The sequence below is a fragment of the Vipera berus genome, assembly GCF_964194415.1.
Source record: "Vipera berus genome assembly, chromosome: 1".
Classification (NCBI taxonomy): Eukaryota; Metazoa; Chordata; class Lepidosauria; order Squamata; family Viperidae; genus Vipera; species Vipera berus.
In genome coordinates, this window is record NC_138202.1 from 130,066,449 (window position 1) to 130,075,249 (window position 8,801).

An 8,801-nucleotide genomic window follows, 5' to 3' on the forward strand; every position below is an offset into this window, starting at 1 on the left:
TCTCACATATATAGGCATAAAAAATTCTAAGATAGGGGCCAGTAATTTACTACATGTATTATTAGAGTGAATTCTAATACTTTGTGGAATAGCATGCTTATGAATCAGCAAGAAAGCTGGTTCTCAGTACTAATATGGTCTTTTGTCAAGAAGATAATTATCATTTTCAGAAACTTTTGCACTAATTTATTTTTTTTGTGAGCTGAATAAGCGTGTTCTTAGGAGCAAAACAAGATGTGACAAGTGTGCTCAAGGTCTGGCTGCGGGAATATAAATATATTCTTAGATTCAAAATACTTTCTCAGTGCCAAGACACAGCATTTTGGGTGCTGCTTGGCACCACAAAAGAAAGAGAACTGGAAATTCTCAGTTCTGCCTCTTGTTCGGAAACAAAATAGCTTCTGTAATGTCAGTCTGTTGAATTTTTATTTCCCTTCAGCTGCGTAAGAGCTACTTTTTTCTTGTTAGGCGAGCACTTCTGGGAGGGTGCATAGTTTGAGGAGGCAGACAAACAATTGGCACCAGGTGTCATTTCACATGGGAATTCCCCAGGTGATATGATCTTCTCTAGCCATGATTCTTATTTCATTCATGTACCACTGGCAGCCATGCGAGATCATAACCACACAAATGACTTTTCAAAGGGATAGGGAGAGGCCAAATAAAAAAATCCTTGGAAGCAAAAAATAAAATAAAATTTTTCCCAAGGTGCTGCTTCTCCTTGGCAAGTCTAGCAATAATTGCTTGACAAATTAATTCCTTTATAGATTTTAATATAAAATGTAATATCATGAAATATCATATACATATACAATATATAAGCTATATCTTTACTTTAGCAAATTATATGAGTCTTGAATATTGCTTTCTATCAGTCCATTCATGGAGTGCCCATGTACATATTTGTTCTCACTCAATGAAGATAGGGAACACCCTATTTCTCAGTCTTGAGATTACACTGTCTTAGCTGGATATTGTTGTCCCATTCACCATCCTTTTACTGATAGAAAGGAAGGATTTGAATTGGTTAATAGTCCTGTAATCTGAAGCCAGGTACAGGGGGAGAGAATACAGACCATATATTAGCATACCACATAACTGTTAATGCAGACTGAAACAATAGACAGAGACAACGTGATGTTGCATGATTGCATGAAATAACCTTCCCATGCATCCTCCATGTACCGACTGCATGCAGGGCAGTTAAATTTTGCCAGTCCTTGAAGGAAATTTGAAGTAGATTCTGCAACAGAAAGGAAATAGCCCCGAGGTGTTTGAACTTGTTCCCTCTTAGTATTGTTTCTAAAAGAGACATTTAAGCACACCAAGGTTGGTTGAGGTCTCCTGTTGTAATCCATCTCTGAATCCAATTAACTACTAGGTGTGTCAAAAGTGGGTGGATGATAAGGCATAGACTGCAGAAACAAAGATCCTTACGCATTAAGGAAAAGGAAAAGTCTCTAGTTAATTTCAGTCCTTTGTTTTTTAAAAGTTTTGCATTTAACAGGATTAACATAGGTTAGCTGAAATACTCAGGGTTACTTAACTATATCAAGTTGATTAAAAAAAAGGGAATATGCCATCCTTATAATAAGCAAAATGCAGCTTTCTCTAGTATGAGGCATAGCCCAGATGTAATATTTTTATAGGAAAGTTAGTTGTTTAAAGCCAAGAATGGCTCAGTTACCTATTAGAAAAACATTAACTTTTGCTTTGATGCATGCTAATAATATGTTTCATACTTTGACTCCTGCCCTAGGCCAGCCCAAGTAACTTTCTTGTTAGTAGATAATCTTGTTTTGTAATTCACTCTGTCATGTTTTTGAATAACAGAGTACTCACAGCATATGTTTGTTTCAAAAGAAGATAGAATTGTTTTAAATCGGGGAGGTGGGGGAGTATGAACTTTGGGTCTTCAAGCTCCCCAGTTATGAAATGGCCAACAATTGCTAAAATTTTACTCCAGCAACATCTTCAGAGCAATTGAGCTAACAGGAAGTTTGCTTAGTTTTTAGCTGTTTACATACACCACATGCTATACCCGCTAGGGGTGTGGGGGGTTACTGTTTTTCATTCTTTTATATTGGGTTTTTCATTGTTTTTAAGCCATCCAGATTCACTGAGAGTGAGTGGGCAGCCATATAAATCTTCTAAATAAATAAAGAAAAAGCCCAGTTCATGAATGCCTGTACATTGACAACACCAACCAATTGTGTATGGCTTTTAAATTAGAATTTGAGGCCTAAATGTGTTGTTAAAATTAGATTTTCCACAACTGGAATGTAAACATACAAGTACAGGTTGCAAATATTGGGTTTTATTAAATCAAAATATAGGAAATGTTGGCTGCTGGAAGTTTGATGTACTTTGCCTTAAAAATATCCTCTAGCTGTAGTGCATCAAGAAAAATACAAACCTACATTATTTCTACAGACTATAGGATTAGTTTATTTTAAAACAACATATTCCTGTCTTCCTTTCTACCTTCCTGCCTTCTTTTCCAAAGTGAAATTTTTGTTTTTAGAATGTACTACATTGCATCAAAGAAAACCAAGATCATGGCATCTGGCCCTCTCAATTCCTGGCAAATAGATGGGGAAGAAATGGAGGTAGTGACAGATTTTATTTTCCTGGGCTCCAAGATCACTGCAGATGGGTACTGTAGCCAAGAAATTAAAAGACGCTTGCTCCTCGGGAGGAAAGCAGTGGCAAATCTAGACAGCACACTAAAAAGTAGAGACATCACCCTGTCAACAAAAGTGCGTATAGTCAAGGCTATGGTCTTCCCAGTTGCAATGTATGGCAATGAAAGTTGGACCATAAGAAAGGCCGAGCGCCAAAGAATTGAGGCCTTTGAACTGTGGTGCTGGAGAAGACTCCTGCCAGTTCCTTGGACTGCAAGGTGATCAAACCGGTCAGTCCTAGAGGAGATCAACCCTGACTGCTCTTTAGAAGGCCAGATCCTGAAGCTAAAACTCAAATACTTTGGCCACCTAATGAGAAGGAAGGACTCACTGGAGAAGAGCCTAATGCTGGGAAAGATTGAGGGCAATAGAAGAAGGGGACGACAGAGAATGAGGTGGCTGGATGGAGTCACTGAAGCAGTAGGCGTGAGCTTAAATGGACTCCAGAAGATGGTAGAGGACAGGAAGGCCTGGAGGAACGTTGTCCATAGGGTCGCGATGGGTTGGACACGACTTCGCAACAACAACAACAACATTGCATCAATGGCAAAAGGGTCTAAAAAAGGACAGTTCTGAATGTTGATCAATTCTCAGTCATCCAGGTAGTCAGTAAAATTAGTCCAGTTGCCACAACTCAATCTACAATTCTAAATGTTTTGCCTGCCTGCAGCCTTATGAAATTGAACTAAAATGTAATTCATGATGTCCAGATCATAGACTGCTCATTCTCATTTCTGATCCTAAATTGGTTGACAAGGGATACTATCTGAAGTAGTAATTGTAACACTTGCTTCTTCCTCTAAATATCTTGTACAGTTTTTAAATCCAGCCTCATTTTTAAAAAACAAACATCAAAACCTTAGAAAAGGGATAGCCTTGTTTCTAATGGAAAAGAAGGTTTAGCTTGGTTGTTAACAGAAGAGAAATATAGTCCTTGACTTACAACCATTTGTTTAGTTACAATGGCACTGCAAAAATTGACTAATGACTGTTTTTCATGCTTACAATTGTTGCAGCAGCCCCGTGGCCATGTGATCAAAATTCAGATGCTTAGCAGCTGGTTCCTATTTATGACAGCTGCTGGATCCCTGGGTCATGTGATCACTTTTTGTGACCACCTGAGCAGCAAAGTCAATGGGGGAGCCAGATTCACCTAACTTAAGAACTTCAGTGATTCACTTAACTGTGGAAAGGAAGATCACAAAATGGAGCAACAGAAACTTGCTTAGCAACAGAAACTTTGGGCTCAACTGTGGCTGTGAGGACTACTTATACCAACATTTTTCCCCAGCCACAGATTTGAAAAGAAAAACAGTGAATATGTACAATGATGAGGAAGGCAGAACTTTCATTCTATCCTCTTCCACCTGCTTTTTCCAAATGTATTCTCATGGTTTCCTCCTTTGAAAATATGCTCAGCTTTTGGCTTTTACACTCTGCTGATTTCAGCAAGATTAAGCATTAAGTTAATCAGCATCCTGCCCACAGTGGCTAAAGTCTTGCATTGTTTTAATTAGTGTTGAAATTGAGATCTAGTCCCCATTTTGTAGTCTCTGATGAGCTCAGCAATGCTTGAAAAGTTGCATTTTCCGCGTAAAGCTGTGCCAATAAAGAGATATCAACTCTACTGAATATGTTTGTTTTATATATCGCTCCTTGACTATTATGAATAGAAAAGAAAAATCACTAATAGATAATGAAAGCTAAAATGTACTGGTGGGTTAAAGATTCCAGCAGCTGAATCTTGAGAGCAATTCTCCTGAACAAAAGGGTAAAATATTATATTGGGAATAGGTTTTACTGAGCACAGAAACCATATATGCTACAGATTTAACTGGGGGGTATTTATGAATTAGAATCAACTGCTATAATCAGGAGGCAGAAATACCCAGGGGGGTGGGGAATATAAAAGTAGATGTCCAAAAGCTAGAAATTGCTAACACGAGTAGGTCTGACATTTCCAAGGAAAGCTCAAAAGCATACAAATCAAGTACAGTTCACCTTCACAAAGGAAGCTGGGACTAATAAAATATTCTAGTTTATTAAGCTGTCAATTTACCCAAAGAAACAGATCAATTGCACTTATCCTCTTGTGGATGCTCCCTGACTTTAATTTGCATACAATATATTTGATCTCCACATAGCAATATCAGGTCCAGTTGTTTTTCAGTTCCATTTCATGAAACTAACCACAACTGTGCTCTCTGTGTCTCCATACATACGCATGATTTCCATTTCCAGTCTAGTCAAATTCAGACCAAATAGTTAAGCCTAAACCTTGTGCTCAGTAAATATTATTACATTGTACACCCCAACAATGTGTTTCTTCTGAAAAGTAGACTTGAATTGTTCTTAACAGAAGTGTGTGCTTGCTGCAAGATGTTGATGGGGATAAGAAGAGCTTTGTGGAAATTTTGACAATGCTAACAGTTTTTCCCTCAGCTCCTTGAAACCTGATCGCCTGTTATAAAGAAAGTATAAAGAAAGCAAGCCAGGATCCCTACTGTGATTGTCAGAGCAGATTGTCAGATCTGAGTTGAAGCCATTGGATGGTCTATTTCAGCTTCCCTTTGCCTTGTTTGGTTTCTCTTTTTATTATGTGGACTGCAGGATAATGGGCTTTTTTCAAATTTTACCCTGCAGTTCTCATTATTCATTGAAATAATGAATGGGGGTATCACTCATAACTGTAAACAATAGGCTCCAATAATATGATGTTCTATCTGTGTTCTCTCATTGCTTCTACCCCTTTAAAAAAAAAGAGAAGAAACGGAATAGTTGCACAATAATGTTAGCACAGGGAGCCAGCTGGGAACTGGGTAAAGGGGGTCCCTCTATTCAAATAGTTTTAATTGAGCACTTTTAGGCTACTTTTTATAATAATCTGACTGGAGCATTAAAAGTGTTATCTCAGTAAACATAAGACTGCCCTAAAAGGAGTCTGCTGGAAAAGATACACTTCTAGTCATAAAAATTGTGCTTTTGGACACCAGCTCCAGCTTGAAAGTACAAACTTAAGTACAAACTGAGTTTCAGTTCTTAGTAGTCAAAAGCTTGGTAGTGCAATGAATATTAACAAGGAGTGGCAATTGACTTTTATGTGGTTACATATCCCAGAAAAAAAAGTCCTTCGTTAAGAAGAAATAATCACATCCAGCCTGCCAGTTTTATGCACAACTGGGAGGCTGTCCAACTAAGCTAGGACTAGACATTTAATCTAAGGGAAGCCTTCCTTTCAGGAGGCAAATTATGGGTCTTAAGAGAGTTCAGCGCTGACTCACTGGGATCTGCAGGGCAGGTCTGGTGAATGCATTTGTGTGCCACCTTTTTGTTTGCTTTAATTTGAATGTCTGTTTCAAGTTCCAACTTGTACTTGCTCCAGATTTCAAACCTCTTGTTTTGGATTTGGAAATGATAGTAGCATCTTTCTTTTGTTCTCCTCCCAGCTGCATTATCTTTCTACTGCTCCTAGTTCTTCCCCACAGAGGTCATCTCATGAATAATGTCACTTACTCTTGGAGGCTCCAGTTTCACTTTCCTTTGCCAAGCATCTTGTTCTACCAGTTCCCAGAATTTTCTAGAAGCAGTTGCACAACTACCCCTCCTGGCAGCAAGCACTGTGTTTTACTCACTACCTCAGAAAAAGGCCTGGATCTTTCCTAAAAGTGTCTTAAGTCAGGCTGGGGAACAATGTCTTTTTTAACTCCAGGGGTAAAGGCATGGAAGCCATGGTGACAAAATACATTATATTATATATATTATACAAATAGAGCTATTTGTACACAGCCTGGTGGAACTGAAATACAACTCATAAAATTGCTGGCACATTTGCATACTTTTTTCTTAAAAGACCTCTGTTACGGTTAGACTGACCCATCCAGATAACCATCTCCAACTGAGTTGTAGCCTTCCTTTTATAGTTGCACAATTACAGGATTTGATGGAACATGAAAAGGTCATTCAGCTCCTCTTTCAATCTCTATAATGGTATGCATGCCAGATGAAAGAAGTTAGTTTGGTGTCTTGCAGCTACCAAAAACAAAACAAAACACATGTTCAAAGTATCATAGACCATCCATCTTTAGGTTTCAATCTGTAATAGTGCTAAAACAAACATTGAAACTATCTTTATATTTGTTGCATTTGAACACTTGGTAGGATAGGAAGATGAGGTGGAATTTAAGTACAATCAATTTTATTGAAAGTCCTTGTCACCTAGTGTCTCCTTCCCACTGAGTTCAGTTCTTTGTGACTTGATCTCCATGTAGTTTTCTTAGAGGTAAGAAAACAGAATCAGTTCATTTTTTTTCTTCTGGGATCTTATTTTTTTACTTCCAGTTTAGTCTAGAGCTGGAGATTTCTGCTGGTCTTCTAACAAGTGTTAAGCAGGTTTAAACTTACTTTAGCTTACTTGAGATCAGCTAAGGTCAACTGATATGCTATTTGACAGAAATGTATTATCTAGCAAATATAATGCTAAGATTGTTGGTTACATTAATTTTGTACATTCCCCAGTAGTACTGGTAATTCAGATACCATCTCCAAACTGGTAATGTTGAAATGCAACAGCAAGAACAGTCAGGGCTACCATGGGCTGAATACTTTATTGTTTATCTTTTAACAACCTGGATCATGCAGAATATATTACTCTTTTTGGGTCTGATTTTATTCACCAGCTATCTTAGATTACAGCTTCTAGCATGTCCTTGGTCCACGTGATGGATATGATGAGAACCTTGTCTAACCATTTGGAGGCCATCAGCTTGAGGAAGACCCAAGGACTCATGTATTTGTAGTTTGCCTTATTAGCCAGACTGCACAATGTTTATTTTCCCCATGTGTGACCATACATAGTCCTGATATTTTTTGGTGTCTCCAACCAACTCCATCCAACTCCATCTTCTTTACCTTGTCAGGATCAGCTAAGTGTTATTATTTATCCAGACTTTTATAGAGCAAAATTCTTTAAAAATCTATTTCATCACGTCACTTAACAATTGGCTGTAGGGAACCCAGCTTAGCATTATATTATAAACTGTAACCTTTTTAGATTTACTGGGGGCATTGTAAGCAAATAGGTAAATTTGTCATCTTTGACAACAATCTTTAATTGATTATTATTTTTGGTCAAAAGATTTTGCAGAAATTGGGAAATCAACAAACAAATCCTCAAAATAACTCCTGTTGGTATGCTATTTTTCTTCTGGCTTCTAAATTGATGCACATTCTTCTTGTTACTTATTTATAGCATTTCTGCGCTGTTTCTCATTAAAGGAAATTCTGAAGCAATTTATTTTTCCATTGTTTTAAAATAAGTACAGCTTTGTTTGGATCAGTGGTATTTTAAAATGTGGAAAATTACTTTGGCTAAAAAATGAATGCAGCAGCAAATGCTTTGAAGAATGATCATCATTAGCCATAGGAATAAAATTATTCCTAATAAACCACCTTCTTCTATACAAATGATGTCCTGGGTAAAAATACTAAATGTGCATGTTTAAGATATTTATATTTTTCCTTAACATCACATACTGTATTATGTGCATTGTATATTATGCATATGTACATATGTATATATTATACATATATATTGTGCATAATTTTGAGGACAGCCCTGCTTATTGTTCTTTATTTTCCTTTTAAAAACTCATACTGATAGAAGCGAATATTTATAGCTCAGGCTTGAACTGTGAAGCCCTTGGTGCTCTGCACTGTTCTATTTTTGCCTTGATGTATTTTCATTATGTTTTTTCTTTTCAGACTTTGCAAACTGACAAATTCCCAACTGCATCACACTCATATCAGAAGCACTGCTTCTGGGTTGAAAGAATTAGCTGGTGACATCACTGTTGCCTGGAGAACACCCGGTAGGGGGCTCCTTTCATGTCCTGGGAAGGAGCTGGAGCAAAGGACGGGAACTCAACCCCGCTCCATGGCAGCACACAGGTCTTGAACATGGGTTTGCTAACCGCCAACCTAGCTGTTAACCACGCAAGCTACCATGCTCCTATGAATTTACAATGAATGGCAAATCCAACATAGAAGCATATCCATAGTACAATTTTAGTTTCAGAATTTTATTTCTCCAATTGATAGATTATCAATATCACTTTTTCC